Source organism: Dipodomys merriami, unplaced genomic scaffold (assembly GCF_024711535.1).
Source record: "Dipodomys merriami isolate MVZ:Mamm:240054 unplaced genomic scaffold, mDipMer1.0.p SCAF_22, whole genome shotgun sequence".
Classification (NCBI taxonomy): domain Eukaryota; kingdom Metazoa; phylum Chordata; class Mammalia; order Rodentia; family Heteromyidae; genus Dipodomys; species Dipodomys merriami.
Window position 1 is genome coordinate 19,728,111 of NW_027203604.1, and position 17,015 is coordinate 19,745,125.

General features: G+C 53.1%; 1 protein-coding gene across 10 annotated transcripts in view; it reads left to right on the forward strand.

Moving 5' to 3' along the window:
• Cux1 (cut like homeobox 1) overlaps nt 1-17,015 on the forward strand; it is a 257,137-nt gene that overhangs the window by 34,455 nt on the left and 205,667 nt on the right. The gene's annotated exons all lie outside the window — the stretch shown is intronic.

Sequence of the window (17,015 nt, forward strand, 5' to 3'; positions counted from 1 at the left end):
GGAAGTCCAGGGTCCAGGTTAAGCTTGAGGCTGAACAGCTGGGCACTGGCTGCTCACGCCTGTAATCCCAGCTACCCGGGAGGCTGAGACCTGGAGGATCATGGTTTGAAACCAGTCCAGGCAAAAAAGTGTGAGACTCCATCTCCAGATAACCACCAAAAAGGCAGTTTGAAGGTGTGGCTCAAGTGGTAGAGTGTCAGCCTTGAGCAAGCATGCTGAGCAAGCGTGTGAGGTCCTGAGTTCAAGGCCCTTAGTACTGGCACAATAAAGTAAAAAAACTAAAAACAGTTACATGCGTGGGGCCATGGCTCCCAGGGTCTCAGTTGAATCCCCAAGTATAGCAAAGGAAAAAACAAAAACACCCAAACTTCCAGTGTTAGTTACAAAGACACCAAAACACAGTGTCAGGGTCCTGCAGGGTTGAGTTAGGAACTTTGTGCATCCACTGTGTCTTCCACTGTTCTCCCTGATGGTTCCTTATTGCCTCAGGTCAAATTTCTAGGAAGTGTGGGCAGCCTGTGTGCGTACATTTCTTCTTCCAGATTTTGGGTGCCCACATCTCTCTCTGGGCTGATGGGCAGCAGCGACTGCATTGCTGGAGGAAGTGACGTCATGGGGCTCAGAGCATCCCCCCACAGCCCCTCCTGTGTCTTTGGAGACAGAATGAGAAGAGACTGGCCCTCACAGCGAGCCTGCCCTGCCTGCTTCCCTTTGCCTTGTCTAGATGTTTCTAGCCATGGAAACGAGATGTCCCCGGCCTGTGTGCCTGTAGGCATTGATTGCCTTGTGTGCCTGGATGGCACCTCACTGGAGCGCGTCTGAGGGGTGCTGTTTCCTGTGGTTGATGTGTGAGCCCCTTCTGCCTTTGAGAAACCCCTCTTGGGGGACTTAGAGCATGCCCAGAACAACTTGGGGGTCAGCTAGGGGACTGAAGTTGCACCCCGGCCCGTGGGCACATGCCCTGCTGCTCCTCACCCTGAGCAAGGCTATGCCACAGCATGTGCCACTGTGTCATGCCTGGCCAGCAATGGCCACAGCTCAGTGGCATGAGTCTATGTAAGGAAGGGTCCCACAGGGAGAAGCCTGAGGAAGCGAAAGCATTATCCATGGTTGGCCATGTGCAAGTGGACTAAAGGGGGAAACGTGCTCGTGGCCATGCCTGCTTCATACCTGTAGCGACATAAACGGATCCTTGTCAGCACTATGCTTTTGAAAATGTGTAGTGTTAACTACACATTGTTTTGTTCTTCTGAATAACTAGGTCTTAACCATGGTCAGGGTCTCACAGTTTCTGTCCCCTTTGAGACCCCTGGCCTCACCCTGCCCCCACTGTGGAGGCCTGGTTTTTTGGAATATCCAGGGAAGTGTGAGTCCTGCAGTGCTTCACCTGGCCTACATGAAGGGTTATTTGCTTTATCTGGAAATCTCATGTCAGGCCCCCCAGGCGGCCTATGGTGATAAAGATGGGGAGCTCTCGTGTGGCCAGAGCCAGCAGGCTGCTCAGGGATGCCGTCCAACTGGTGTAGCCAAGGGCCGGACACAGAACTGTAAGGTATCAGGGACTGTCAGGTCACGCTCAGATCTTTCTCCCAGCCTGGGTCTGTGGTGGCTAGGGAGTCTGCTGGGGGCAGTGTGTGTGCACACGCGTTCGTGCTTGTGTGTGTGTGTGTGTGAGACTCCTCGTCCATATCTATAGTGCTACAGAACCCTGAAAACCCAAAGCACTGGGGCCTCCGGATGTGCTGTGTGCATGAAGGGCCCCGTTGAGGGTCAGGCCTGGCTTTTGCATGGCCCTCCAGGGAAGGAGCATGGCAGGGGACATTCCCCCAGAAAGTTCCACTGTGAGGGACTGACTGCCCTGCACACAGTGCCCGGTCTAGCCTCCCTCCATGGGAACGGCTGGCAGGGCCTGGGAGCCACTAGAGGATGATGAGCATGTTGTACGTGACCTGCACGGGGGCCTCACAAGGAAGCATATGGGGCCCTGGAACAGCCAGAGACCCCCAGATGGAGAGAGAGAGAGAGAATGGGGATGGAGGAATTTGAGGTCCCTGGCATGGAGAATTCCTCTGTCACTGTGATATGGAGGCAGCGGAACCTTCCAGAAGACAAGAATTGTGAATCCACATTTGAGCTGATGACCAGACTCTGTTTTAACCTTTTGGAGAATTGCTCATTTAAAAGCAAACAGAATGAAATATAGACAGTGAAAGCAGGCTAAATCATTTTTATGCTTCCTGTGCTTTGGTGCCACGTGATAGGAAGTACCAGTGGAGGGGAGAGGAGAATAGATTTGGAAGGGGACTGAGGCTCAGTCTACTGACCCCACATAGTCCTTCAGAACTTGGAGGGAGGCCCCCCCTTCCCCCCCCCATGGATCCAGCGAGGCCTCCAGGATAGAATTCCCTACTCAGTAATTCTTGAAGCATAACTTGCTGTGACCGCCCATTGCCAGCAGATGCTGCCTGGAGGTGTCTCTGTCTGATTTCAGGGATCCCCACCCCCCAGCAGTTGCACAGAGGTAGGAGCCAAGGGGCTGAATTACAAGTACCTACCTGTGGGAATAAACAATTCTTTTCAAACACCAGTAAAGATGGTGTGTGTGTGTGGGGGAGGCTGGGGGGGAACACAACAAAACAAAGGCAGCCTAAGATTTATCTGAAGAGGAAGTGGAAAGTTAGTTGCTGGGGATCTCATTACTGTCTGTCTCGCTCACCGTAATTAAAAAATGCCTGAATGATCTTAATAACACATGATTCAGCTGACAAGCACTAATTGCCCTGTATCAGGCCAAGAGAAGATGGATGTTGTCAAGAAAACCACAAGTCAGACAAGCTGATTCTCTCTTAGTCTGACACCGTGTTCCCATGTACAGACCAGTTTTTGCTGGACAGCTTCCAGCGTGGAACGCGGCTCTACCTTCCATTTAATTCTCCTCGCTGCCAGACTGGGGCTGGGCTGGCTGTGATTCCGCTCATAGCTGCTGTGTGCGGCACAGCTCCGCGGCCCCGCTCTGCAGCAGACAGAACGTAAATATGCCGCTTGCTCTGATCTTGGTCCTTTTTTAATTTTTTTATTTTTTAAAGGAAAGAAATTCCTTCCCATTTGATCTGAAATGCCCCGGTGGGATTGTCCGTGAATTACAAGGCATCTGGGAATTGATTTCCTGACTCTGCACATTTGTCAAGGAATTTCAAGGATTTGCTGGAACCTGTGGAGAGAAGGGAGACAGCCACAGTGCCACTGGGCCATCCGTGAACCTTCTGTACACCCAGTGTCAGGAAGGAGGGGGAGGAAGAATGCTGCTTTACAGAATGCCCATTTTGTTGTATTAAAACAGAACCTAGAGGGAGAATCTGGTTCTGAAAGTTAGTTCTAAGAAAAGGGATCCAGTCTGTACCCATGGGCAGTGGGCTCAAGGAGGGGTTACAGCTTTGCAGGACTGCCCTCCCCCCCCCCCCACCATGCTGGGCGCCAGGCCCTGTGCTGGGTAAAGGGGAGGCTGCCTCCCCCTCATGAACTTGGTGCCCATCGAGGCCAGCCTGGCGCCGGTGGGAGATGAGAGCAGGCACAGTGCAGAGGGTGCCAAGTCGGGACCTGTGGCTCCCACCGCAGCCCTGTCCCTCCCTGCCCTCGGGAGAGGCAGGTAACTGGAAAGGAGAGGTTGGCTCTGGTTCCGGTAGCTGCTGGCTGCGAAAGAGAGAGAGAGTGTGAGAGAGAGCGAGCACACGTGTGTGTGTGTGTGTGTGTGTGCGCGTGCGTGCGTGCGTGCGTGCGCGCGCGTGCGTGTGCCTGAGGGCAGCAGGGGCTTCTTGGGGCCCCTCCAGGGTGTTGGGAGGGGAGCAAGGCTCAGCGGAACAGCAATCAGCACAGGCCTGGAGTTAAGCTAAAGAACTTATTTTTTCAAAGAGGAACTTGTGTCCCAGTGGAAAGGGGCTGGTAGGAGTGGGGCACACTGCTGGGCACCCGTCCCAGGGGCACCAGAGGGCCTTTCCAGAGAATTCTTCCTGGAATTCAAATGGAACATGAGTTATAGGTTATCACACACTGTTCATGTGACTTAGTTGTCAAAGTTAACCCCCCCCCCCCAAAAAAAAAAGCATCCTAAGGAAGGCTGGCCACAAACCTCCTCATGGCAAGGCTGGGGGCTGTCTGGGCGCTGGATCTGTGGCATCCTCTGACTGAAGGGCAGGCCTGCTTATGCTGGTGCAGGGTGTGTGGCTGCTACTGTGTGGGTCCCATCCTTCGGCCAAGCCTGTGCCCTGGCTTGGGCTGGAGCCTTCCCTTCCTGGCCACTGGAGACCCCAGGGATCCTGGGAGGTTTGGATGCCTCCACAGACCCTGTGGGTTGGACAAATGTGTTACAGATTTCAGAGGATCCTGGCTTTGAACGTGCTAAAGAGCGGCCTGGCTGGGTGGTCTAGGTGGTCATCCCCTTGGTTGTGAGTCACTGGAGGCCGTGTAGAGCCCCTCCCTGTGGAGGAAAGGGTGATGCTCACGCTGCACCCTCCATCTCCAGTGCGTCCTCGCATTCATGCATTGGGAGCCATGTGCGCTGGGCCAGTGTCCCAGACCGGCCTGCCTGCCAGCCTCCGCTCCCCACCCTTCTTCAGAGTCCCACAGCAGAGTTGCCAGTGTGATACTGGGAGTCATCAGCTTGCTGGAGATCTTTACAGGATGTATAGGCAGACAAAAGCTGGCCATAGTTCACAAAGCAATTTTTATTTATTGTTGTGCTTTTATTAGCTGCTGTTACTGAGCTCCAGTGGAGATGTGTGTGTGTGTGGGGGGGTGGCTGGGTGGTCTCTCATCTGCAGTGACTGTGGTGTCCTCCTGGGGACCCATTGCATCTCTGGATAGGTGCTTTTTTCTCCAACCACGGCTGCAGTGAAGCAGATCCCTGAAAGTCCTAGGGCCATACCTCCTAAGACCCCCCAGTGGATGCATGAAGCCAAAGGTCTTCTTGAACCCCAGAGATCCTGGTGTTTTCCTATATGTCTAGTTCTATACAATTAAATTTACAGTGAGGGATGAAAACAGAAGCATTGCCATTATAATGACAACCATCTGACCTGGGTAGTGGGTGGGTAGCATATACTATGTGGATGCCCTGGCTCATAGGTGAGCTGGGCCCCGGGCAGGGCTGGGGGAGGGGATGTGCAGAGCTTCTTCATGCTGCTCAGCCTACTGCACAACCCAAGACTTAGGAAGTATTTATTTCTGCAACTCACCATTAATCAGCATGAAACTTTGCTTGACTTAATTGAAACTGTAGATAAGGAGAGACTACTGTGGTAGGTCCTAGACATGTCTAGGGGTTTGTCCCAAAGGCCTCATGTGATTTTGGCCAGCTCCCCCCCCACCCCCCCCACACACAGAGTAGGTGTATGTGGATCATACACATGCACTCATAAACATGTGAACTCACGCGCGCATGCGCACACACACACATGTGCTCGTCAATCTCATAGATCGCAGATAATTCTCCTTAATTCCCCCCTTCCCCAAGTCCCTGCATTACAGAGCATCGACGTTACATGGAAAGCGCTTAATACTTGATTTGGCACTTAATAGATATTTACACTGTGGTACCACGGTGGAGGGTAAACAGGGGATTTGTTTTAATGAGCTCTTTCTTTGGGGATTGGAAGCATTTCCCCCTTTGCGCTCCACAATCTGGGGTTCTCGCTTTGCTGCTTTAGGTGTTGTCTGCTCTCAGCCTTGCTGGGCTTGCTCCCTTCCCTTGGGCTGCCTCCGGGTCCTCTCTGGGTGACAGGCACCTGCTCCCCCCCCCCCCCCCAAGTCCCCAGCAGCTCCTGGTCCTGTGATGTGTGAGTGGCGGAAGTTTGGGTTGCTCTGAATTATTTTTACACACCAGTCTTTTGGTGGCCAACAGACAACCCTTCATGGAGGGTAGAGGGCCTTGCAGTTTACTGAGGAGTTTAGGAAGGCCCAGGATTAGAGCATCCTGATTAGGGCTTGGTGGGAGTGACCAGGAGAGCACCCTGAAATCCCTCTGCAGTGTTAGGGCCAAGGAAAGCATGGATCACGTTCAGGCCCCAGCCCTTAATTGGTCTTGAGGCCTTGGGAGTTGGAGAGGCCTCATCCTTCCTGGGGCTGGCAGTAGAGAAGGGGAGAGAAGATGCAAGAGACAAGGATGTGGCCCTGGAAACTGCAGCTGCAGATTCTGCAGGCCCCAAGCCCCGGCAAGTGCTACCAGACTCTACCAGGGCCACACTTGGAGCAGGCGTCGGTGGGGGGGGGGGGGGGCGGGGGAGCGCTAGTCCTTGGTACCCTGCATGTTTCCTGAGGAGCTGGGATGGTCACAAACTACTTGCAGGCTCATTGGCATACTGGCATTGCACACACTGGCATCACCGCCACATTCACAGGGGAAACTGAGGGGCTGACTCTGCTGGGGAAGCGTCCAATGGCGCCCTCCCACTAGATTGCTCTTGGTATGCGTTGTGTAGCCTAGTGTCCTCTTCTGTGGGGTCCGGTGTGTGCTGTGCATGTTGCAGTCCCCTTGCTGTGCTGTGCCCTGGCCTTCCCAGGAGGCTCGCATGGCCTCCTGCCCCCGTCCTCTCTGGATCACTACATGGGCCTCTCTCATGGCTCTTCCTGGCCTGTTTGAGCGTAAGCTGGAGGCTGGCAGAGGGTCTCAGCCACAGTGTGGCCCCCGTCAGGCCTGGGCACAACCTGGCTGTGTGCCATGGTCCCAAGGACAGGACAGGCCGGGCATGTGGCCTGAGGTCACCCAGCTGGACACTGGGAGCTGTGGATGGGGCTGGGGGAGGGGTTGCTGGCCAAGTCCTGTGCCATGGGCAGAGCTTGGTCCTTTTCTTACTGAGTGAAGGGGGTGACAGAGAGGAGGTGACCCCTGCCATGACCCTGGGTCCCTAGCCGCCTCAGCTTTCTTGGCATGTACTCGGGATGAGGTTTCATATGCTCACCACACTCCTTGCTCTGGAACTGTTGATGGCCTGCGGCCGTGTGGAGCTGAGAGTGACCCCCACTAATAAGCCTGGGGCTGTGGGTGTCTGTTGAGGCTGAGGTGCAGCGTGGCCATCCTGGCTCCCTTCAAATGCTTTCTCCAGGGGACCCGTGCAAGGAGCCCCTGTGGGTGCCCTGGACAGGGTGACCTTGAAGGTCAACAACATGCACAGAGCGTCTTCCTGTGGCTGGCTGGCTTCCCTGTTGAAGCATCAGGCTCATTTCTAGATTTATACACAGCCCTGGACTCCTGTGGATTGTGATGAGTCTAACTGTAGATGGGTTATTGCTTTTCCTCGATTGCACGGGTGGCGCACGGGCGCGTCCAGCTCTACTGCGTGTCTCTCCAGGGTTTGGCATATAGGTCATCATTAAAACTTGCTGAGTTTAGTCTGGTGTCACAAAACCCCCATTGTGCAGATCAGAGGATGGGTGCTGGGAGACCATGCTCCCGGGGTTTTCTGATGGGGCGTCGAACTGCCTCCCCATCCTGCTTCTGGTCCCCAGGGTGCATCACCCTTTGGTTTTCTCCTCCAGTAGTTCTTAGCTGCTTCAAGCTTTAAAGGATTTGTGAGAAGGCCCTGAGGAGAGTAACCCAGATTTCCTTGTGGCGCACCCTGCGCCAGCAGTGGGCAGCTCGGCAGTTCTCGAGGGGAAAACTGTGGCGCCATGGTCTAGCCAGCACCGCCAGGAACCACAGTGCCCTCGCCGTCCCCACTCTTGCTCTGCTCTGACATGTTGAATGGCTGTTTTCATATAGAGATGTGGGGGGGGGGGCTTCTGCCCTGTAAGTGCAGCCCGTGTGCTGGTGTGGGCCTATATGCCAGTGTGGGCTTGTGTGCCAGTGTGGGCTTGTGTGCCAATGGGGGCCTGTGTGCCTATGTAGGGCCCGTATGCCAGCGTGGCATGTGCTGTGTGGGCCCATGTCCCCAATGACAGTGGCAGGGTCATCCGGGGGTAGTACCCGGAGGTGGATGTGGGTTCACCAGAGGGTGTCCTGAAAGTCAGCCAGCAGTGGGGCAGGGAGCCCCAAAGCTGACAGTGTCCAGCAATCTGAGCGTGGGAGCCCTGGGATCTGTGGGCTCATGGCAGTAGCCCCACCCTGAAGCTGTGGGTCAGCAGAAAGGGCTGGAACCCGGGCATGAGGGCTGGCAGGATGGGGCTGCGTCCCCTCCTCATCTCCCTGGTGGAGTCATATACACCTGGCAGGATCCAGGACCCAGGGGATTTAAGGATTTATCGTTGCTGTTGTCATCAGTGCTGGGGCTTGAACTCAGGGTCTGGGTACTGCCCCTGAGCTTTTTAGCCCAAGGCTGGCGCTCTATCACTTGAGCCACAGCTCCACTTCCAGCCTTTTGGTGCTTACCTAGAGATAAGGATCTTGGGAACTTTGCTGCCTGAGCTTTCCTTGAGCCGAGATCCTCCTATCTCAGCATACCAAGTAATTGGGATTATAGATGTGAGCCACCCGTGTCTGGCGGCTGTACCTTATTCAGATGATCCTTTTGCGATATAGTACTAGGTTCAATGGTGAATCTGAAAAATGAAATATATATAAACGTTGGTTCAAAAATAGCTGCTGGTTTCAAAATTGTGCTTTTTAGCCCCCACTAGGACACAAACCCATTTTTTCCCCTTCTGTTCTGGCTTGCGTTTCTTCCAGTATCATTTAATGTGGCGATTTAATGAACTGCACTGACTGACTTTGAACCCTTATGTGGCCATGGCTTGTGTAAATCTCCTGCCTCTCACATTGTGAGCTAACGTGAGCTCTTTATTTCTGAAGTGTGGCCTGACATTGTTTAGGCTGTTGCTGGCTTCTTATTTTTAACTCTTCTTTTGTCACTTAAGTAAGATGTTTTAATTCTTATCTAGTGTTAGATCATTTAGCAGAATTTTTTTTGGAATATAATTTTTGTATCTGATGTAAAACACTTGCCTATGGCAGTATCTTTTGGAGCTTTGTGAATCCTATAATTCTCTTCCCCAAGACACTTAATTATGATGATTAATGTAGACACTAAAGTGACTTTTGTTGGTGGCTCTGTTTGGAGTGGCAGTCCTGGGACGTGGGCTTTTTGGGGTCTGGAATGGGCCACCCCTCAAGCCTGTGCCAGTTGGGAGATACACAAGACCAGGACCGCCCAGAGATGTTTGGCATTGGAATTCCAGATTTGGGGTTGTAGGGTTCAAGTATACATTTGAAGATAAGTTGCCTATTTTTTTTTTTAAATTTCTCCCTAAATACAAAGAACTATAGATTGAACTCAGACTAGAGTTTTGCCAGGTTGGTGCTCTACCATTTGAACGAAGTCTCCAGCCCTTTTGTTTTTAGGGTTCCCCTACTTTAGAAAGGGCCTTGAACTTTTGCCCAGCTGGCCTTCAGCTACCAACATCCTCCCTCTAATTCCCAAGTAGCTGGGACTTAAAGGTTTGCACCACCGCACCTAGCCACCCTTGGTGACTTTGAAGCCTTTTGGCGGGGTGCTGCCGTTGTGTGTCTTGTTCTCTGTGTTGGGTGGGGTGGCATCTGAGGGGAGGGTGGCTGGGTCTGTCTTTCCCTTTGGGCCACTGTATTCTGTTCCATGCAGATGGTGGAGTGGAGGCCCCAGGGTTTAGCTTTTGCACCCACAAGTGCACTGGAGGGTGGTGAGGGCCCTGATCTCCTGTCTAGTGGCTCAAGTCCTGGACTGGCTGCGTGCGTTCAGGACCTGGCCCTGGCCTGCTCGCCTGCTCAGGAGAGCATGGCTTGCTGCAAGGCACAGCCGCTTGTTTTAATTCTAGGTTTGGTATCGCTCCTTTTTCTTCCATTTGGCGGGGTGGCGTAATGCTTTAGCACATTTTAAATAAGATTACACAAGCTGCTGTTAGTTGGCATAGTGTCTTTTAATCTGGAGAGAAAATGTTACCCCCTTCATTTACAAAACAGAACGCTTCTGGCACCATATCCTCATGTCTTCTGGTAGAGCCATTTTCCAGAACTTACTGTGGGCTTCTAATTACCCTCATTTAGACATCCAGGACAGAAATTGCCACTTCAACAAGAAAATTTTGCAATGAACTGGAGGAAGATGGGCTCATCACACAGCCAAGAAACCTATGTGGATCTTTAGTCCAGAAGTGCATGACTGTTCTGTTGAGAAGTGTTCACCCGTGCCCTCCCTCGCCCCTCACTCCGTGGGCAGCGCTTGAATCTCCAAGCTAGAGTCAGCTGGAGTCTCTGCCCCTTTGCCAAAATACATCTTCTCTTTCTGTGCAGAATTTTGTGATGCTACATCCATTTTTTTTTTTTTTTGGTTTAATTAGGCCCTGCAAGAAAATGAGGGAGAGCTGTATTTAAATTTTTGGATCATTAAAAGTATCCAAGATGAAAGACAACAAAGTTACTTTAATATTTATTATAGGAATAAAAGCAGAGAATCCTCACAGAGTCCCTTCCCGGCTTCCTTCCTCAGAAGCTGGCAAAGATTAATTGCAGGCTGAAGCAGGCATGTTTGGGAGTTTTCCTTGTTCTGTGGTTAGAGAAGGAAGGGCCCCAGGAGGACGCAGGGCCCACTCAGTGTCCGTGTATGTTCCGGGCAGATTGTAAATTTTATAACTCACTAATATCATAAAACGTTTGTTGATTAACATCGTATGCTACTTTCTGATAGAACAATCCTAATTTATGCTTTCGTTGGGATTCCTTTTTTCCATTTGAATCTGGAAAACAAAAACCACATGTGAGATGTTTGCTCTGTAGATGGAAAGTTCTAGAAACACCAGCTCCAGGAGGACTGCTGTGCAGTCAGACCAGCCAGCCAGTGGGCCAAGAAACTCTTGGGGAGAAATATGTTTGGGGCCTGCCTGTTGCCCCTGCCTCTTGTGAGTGTTGCAGGTTTGTGAAAAGCTCTTAGGTGGTAAAACGGGACCCAGGTCTAACCAGGGAGATGCAGAGGGGAATCGCCGTGCCCTAGGCCCAGGTCCCCCAAATCCAAACGGGATCTGCCGTTGTGATTGAAAAGACTGTCAGCAATATGCAAATGAGCAGGGGAAGAGAAAACGCATCTCATGCAGATAATTTCTAGGTAGATAATTTGCCATAAAAATTTATATGGCAGTCCTTAAAACCTTCGGAGATTTAGTCTGTCTCGGGAAAGGTGATTTATACGGTATTAAAACACTTTTTATGTTCCAGTCCTTTAGATTTAATGTTTATTGCCTATAAAAATGAAATCTTCTTGTGGATATTTAAAAGTTTTGGTACTGTGTGAAATATATATTCAAGTGAGAATCAGCAGCGCTGTGGAGACGTTGTAAATAAACAGCAATCTCTGCTCAAGCGCTTGGTCCCGTGTCTTGGCCACAGCCCTTCCCGTGTACAGATCGGAGCTCGGAGGGAGCCGCTTGGAGGGAGCTTGCTGGGTCTGGTATCAGGCCTGGGGTGGGCTGCTGGCTAGAGGATATTCATGTGTGTGTGTGTATTGGTTTCCTTTTTCTTTTCTTTTCTCCCCATTAGCTGACAAGTATAATGCTATTATAATTCATCAGAAAGTTACACAAGGTGTGACCAGAATCTCATTCAACTCCGTAGACATGAATTACCACCCAGGTTTTAAAGAATGGAAGAGCTTTGGCAAAGGAAAATCGAATGCAAACCAGGTCTTAGGTGTTTGTAGCTTCTCGGCTTCCTAATGGTGAGCTTTTTAATGCTGGTCTTAAAATTGCACAGAGAAAATCCTGCTGCCGGGAGGGGCCTCCTGAAGATGATCTAGACCTGACAGTGAGTTTGCTCCTAAAGCTGATGTGTGAGGTCACTGCTCCTTTCGCTGCCACCACCCCAACGGGTGGCCTCCTGGACTCCTGGACCCCGGCATTTTAGACATGACCTGGGAAGTGTGCTTCCAGTAGGTCTGCAGCTGTTCTATAGGGTGGGGCTCACATAGGCCACCCCATTATAGCCGCATTGTGGTGTGAACCCCAACAGCAGAGCCTCTGGTAGCCACAGCTTGAGGAGCTGTGCCAGCCTGGCTGTGGGTTCCGGCTCCGTTGAGGACGCTGGCGGCAGGGCATGGCCAGGCCGGGAGGCCCTGCTCCGGGGCTTTGGCTTGATGTCTCCCTTGGGTAGGTAACAGACTCCAGGCTTGCTGGGGTGATTCCTCAGGCTCCCAGGTCCAAAGAAGCATTCCTGCATTCCCCTACTCCCTTTTGGGGCTGATACTAGGGTTTGAACTCAGGGCCTTGAGATCTTACTTGGCTTTTTCCACTCAGGGCTGGTGCTTTACTACCTGAGCCACAGCTCCACTTCTGGAGTTTCAGTGATTTATTAGAGATAAGATAAGCCAGCCCAGGCTGGCTTTGAACTACAATCCTCAGATCTCAGCTTCTTCAGTAGTTAGGATTATAGGTGGTAGCTACTATGCCCACCCAACCTGCATTCTTAAAGTGTTCCAGAGGAAAAGTATCTAGGAGGGCCTCTGATACTCTTAACTCCTGAAGGTAGTGTGGTATTCGGGCACCTGTGTGTGGATCTGCCGGCCAGGCCTGTCCCCTAGAGACCTGACACAGATCATTTTCAGGCCCAGCTCAGCGGCAGAGGGCCAGGGCCTAGGTTTCCTGTCACCAGCACAGTGAGGCAGGGGCTGCGTCAGAGCTGGCCGTGGTGGACACTGACGTCTTTGTGGGCAGTGGGCGGGGCTGCCCTGTGGGAGGAGTTCATGAGCCAATGAACTAGGACAGGTGTGTAGATGGGGCAGGCTGGTGGGGGCTGTGGAGTGGGAGCAGCTGTGGGCCCCCTGCCTGCCGCACCGGGATGATGCCCACGGCCCTGTGCGCTCTTGGCATGGCCACCTGGCCATGACCACACTTCCCCATCAAGACAGAAAGGCCCACAGCCCTCTCAAACAAAACAAAAAACCCCCCTCATATTGACTTTATTAGGAACAGACAGGCTCCAAATCTCCCGGCAAAAACATTTATTTTTAATCAAGCGAATTTTTCTTCATGTGAAACCTGTTAATTCCATGACTGAGAATTCATCAAGTTTCAGACTGCAATTAATTTTAGCAACTCCTTTATACCAAAAATACTCGTGGATGTGGCTGGGCCGGGCCAGGCATGGCCGGGCAGGACTGAGCCGGGCCAGGTGTTCCATGGAGCTAGGTGCTAGCTCCCTCCCAGACCCGGCCTCTGTTCTGGCTCCCAGTTTCACTCACCTATACACCTGCAGTCACCTGCAGTCACCTCCCTTAAACAACCAAGGCAGGGCTTAGGGCTCCTCACTCTGCTGAGGCCACAAGTGCTCCCATTGCTCTTTTTTTTTTTTTTTGTCGGTCGTGGGGCTTGAACTCTGGGCTTTGGTCCTGTCCCTGCGTTCTTCAGCTCAAGGCGAGCGCTCTACCGCTTGAGCCACAGCGCCACTTCCAGTTTTCTGGTGGTTTATTGGAGATAAGAGTCTCATGGACTTTCCTGTCCGGACTGGCTTTCAACCATGATCCTCAGATCTCAGCCTCCTGAGTAGCTGGGATTACAGGCGTGAGCCATTGGCACCCGACTTCCCCATTGCTCTTTACTGGCCTTCCCCACCCTGTGGTGCCGACCAAGGGGGAGCACTGGGTGGAGTGGGGTTGGCTGGGTGTTACATCTCCCATTCTTATAGCCAGAGAAGCTGAGATGTGGTGCAGCGTCCCTAGAAGAGGGCATCAGGTTTTCTGGTTTAAATTTCCATGGTGACTGACATGTAGTGTTGGCACCAGGGTGTCAACAGGATGTGGTGTGGCACCCCCAAATCACCATCGACTTAGCTGTTAAGTAAGCAGACTTGCTTATGGAGGGGAGATGGGGGGAGTTGGTTATTTGTGTCTGTGTTTCTAGACGTGACGTGTCAGTGGTAGTGTTGGAAGCAGGACTTAGCAGTGGTGTTGGGGTTTGAATCCAGAGCCTATTAGACAAGCAGTCAAGATGCAGCCCAGGCTAGAGTGTTCCATCCCTTCACCTCAGCCTCCCGAGTGCTGGGATTACATGTGTGTGCTACCATGCTGGCTCTATTAGTGATTTCTGTTTTGGGGGACAGGGGAGGCCGAAACCCTTAGCCCTGTGTGGCCTTTGTGTTAGGGTGAGAGGCACTGCTCGCTTGCCTGCCTGTCCCCAGCTTGCTTGCCAGGTGGGAGTGACGCCAGCCCAGCCGCCACCGGAGGTCAGTCAGGGAGCTGGGCAGGGCAGATGCACTGGAGGGAGCCTGTCCTTGCTTTAAACCACAAATGCCCTTTGATAACTAGTGGAATTGGCAAGCCGAGTGATTGAAACCATGTGAGAGGTAACCGGAGCTCAGTTTCAAGTAGGACATATTTGAGAAGTTTTCCCCAATGTAAAAGTTACTCTTTAAGAGCCTTAAACTAATAAAAACAAGGAAATTCCATGTTACGGCTGCCACTCGGCCTTTCCATTTTTATTCCTGAAGTCAGCTTTGACAGGTCAGCTGACTTGGGCTGTGGGATCCCCGGGAGCTCCAGGGTGGGGGTGGGGGTGGGGGCTGCTGCACGCGGGCTGGCAGGTCTCCTCCACTGCTCAGTGCCAGCTCACAGTTCCAGCGTATTTGCTCCTCTTGGGGCAGCTGCCCGCATTTACTGCATTCCCAGAGCTGCTTCAAGACTCTTTCCCTTTTGTGTCCCGGTGGTACTGTGTGTTTTACCTGGAGGCTGCGGGCTCTCCAGGCCTGGATGCCTCGTGCTCTTTCCTGTCCTGGCCTGCAGCCCCATCCCCTCCCGCCCCTTCTTCCGTGCTGCAGGCCCACAGAGCCATCGGCCTCCAGGAGTCAAGTCCATGTAGGTGACCATGCTGGGCTGCCCCCCGCCTGACCCCTGGGTCCCTTTCTTAATGACTGTGAGTGATGATGACAATGGCGCCAGGTCGTGGCCCTGTTTAAAAGCAGACCCATCCCCAGCAAGGCCAGGCCAGGCCACTCTGCTTGCTGGTGGAAGGGGCGAGGAGGGAGCAGAGAACTTGGAGGATGGTGGGCTCCCAGGGTATTCAGCCCCCAAGGACTCTCAGCTGCTCGCCATCAGCCCTGCTCAGAGTGCTTCCGCGAGGCCTGCGGTAGTGGAGCCGGCCCCAGCCCGCACTGGGCCTGTGGACAGCAGGGGTACCTGTGGTGGTGCGGGCACAGTTGTGTTCTGTCAATTGTCACTGGGAGGAAAAGCCACAAGGGAGGCAAAAAATGAGTCAGTAATCTGCTGCAGAAGCCATTTTTAATACCTCTGTCCATTCTCTGCCTTCAACATGAGGTCTCGCAGTCCTCTGATTGCAGTCCTCCCAGTTGGAGGCCTTGGGGCCTCATGGGCAGCACTGGCCCTTCCAGAAGTTGTCTGGGGGCTGGTGTGTTACCTCCCCGCGTGCCAGGACCCTCGCTACCCACCGTACCCACCAGGGCCGCCTTCCCCAACAGCCAGGCGTCGCTCTTGGCTGGTTCTGTGTGGCTCCTGCAGTGTCGCACAGGTGGGTGGACTCCAGGGAATTGGACCACACAGCAGCCCACGCAGGCATGGGGGCACAGCCAGGGGGGCACAGCCAGGGGACCAGGAAGTTAGCTTTTGTTTCACTGTTTTGTGAAAATTCTTGCCAAAATAAAGATGAGCTGGTGTGTTGGTGTACTGGTGTGTTGTGTGTGTTCTAGAACTAGTGAGTATAGCATATGGAACATGGCTCATTGGTCATCTTAGATCTATTGCGTGTTTTCTTTCTGTGGATGCTGTTTTGGTGGAGTGCAGTGGGCATGGAGGACAGTACCGTGGGGGGGGAGGGGCACGACATCGCAGAGCCCTGTCTGCCAGCAGCTGCTCGGGCCTCGCTGCCTGTGGCTTCTGGCCTGTGATGGAAGAAGTAGGCAGGGAAGTGGCCGGCAGATATACGAGGCCCACGTCAGCTCCTGATGCCACATGGGCAGTGTCTCAGGGTTTAGGCCTGGTGGTCGTATAGAGGACAGTGGGGTGGGTGGAGGGGGGATCTTTTACTAGACCACATTCCAAGCCAAGGAGAACCCGCTCCTCCCCGCTGCCCCTCAAGCCACACGGTGCAACTCACCGCAACTTGGAGGCCCCGAGTGATACTCCAGGCCACGCTTGGCAGAACAAAAATGCGCTGTGAAGTTGGTGTAATTAAGAATGGAATCAGACTCAGTGCACACAGACGACGAAGACCAGACGACGAAGACCTGAACTTGGAGCAGTCATTAGGAGATGGGAACGTTTTGTAACTGGTGTGATTTCCTGCCTCACGAGCTGTCCTCCTGGCCCAGGGGAGACCCCCAGGAAGTGGCTGAGGCAGACTGAGGCAGAGCCCCGTGGTGGTGTAATTGCGCCTGCTAATTGCAGTCCCCATGCTGTCCTGTAGCTCATTAGCTGGCTTTGTAGGGTCTGAGGTAAGATGAGCTAAGAACACCCCCTTCCTCTCTACCCTTCCTCTCCCTACTCCACCTCCAGGGGTAAAGGGTCCTCCCCCTGCAGGCCCTGGGGCTGGATGGAGGGCAGCTCTCTATGGAAGTTGCCCTTCTGGGGACTAGAGTGGGCAGATGGTCAGCAGCACTTCCAGTGTCTGCCTCCCTGGGCATCCCTCCCATCACATTTAGCTGGGGATGGCACTCTGAGGATGTGAAGGGTTCCTTTAAACTCACAGCTCTGCTTGTGGCACAGGAATGGTCGGTGCCCAGGGCCCAGGCTTCCCAGGCCAGGAGAACTCGGGACCCCCAGCCACTCTCCACCCCTTGCTCTGCAGGTGCTGCTCTTCAGGGCTGGCTCACCCAATGGCAGGAGATTGTAAACCTTGCTCCTCAAACACTGCCCCAAAACCTTGGAAACTTAAATGCAAAAAAAGGCAGGTAATTCCGCAGTGATGCCTCCTGGCTGGCCAGCCTTCCCTGGCCACCCCTCTTCCCCGACGCCCTTGTCTTCTGGGCTGCCCCTCACAGTGGGGGTGTCTGTTACTGCTCTGGTTTCCCCAGGAGCTGGCTTGGCATCTTGTGACTTCTAAATCCCAGGCAAAAACACTCT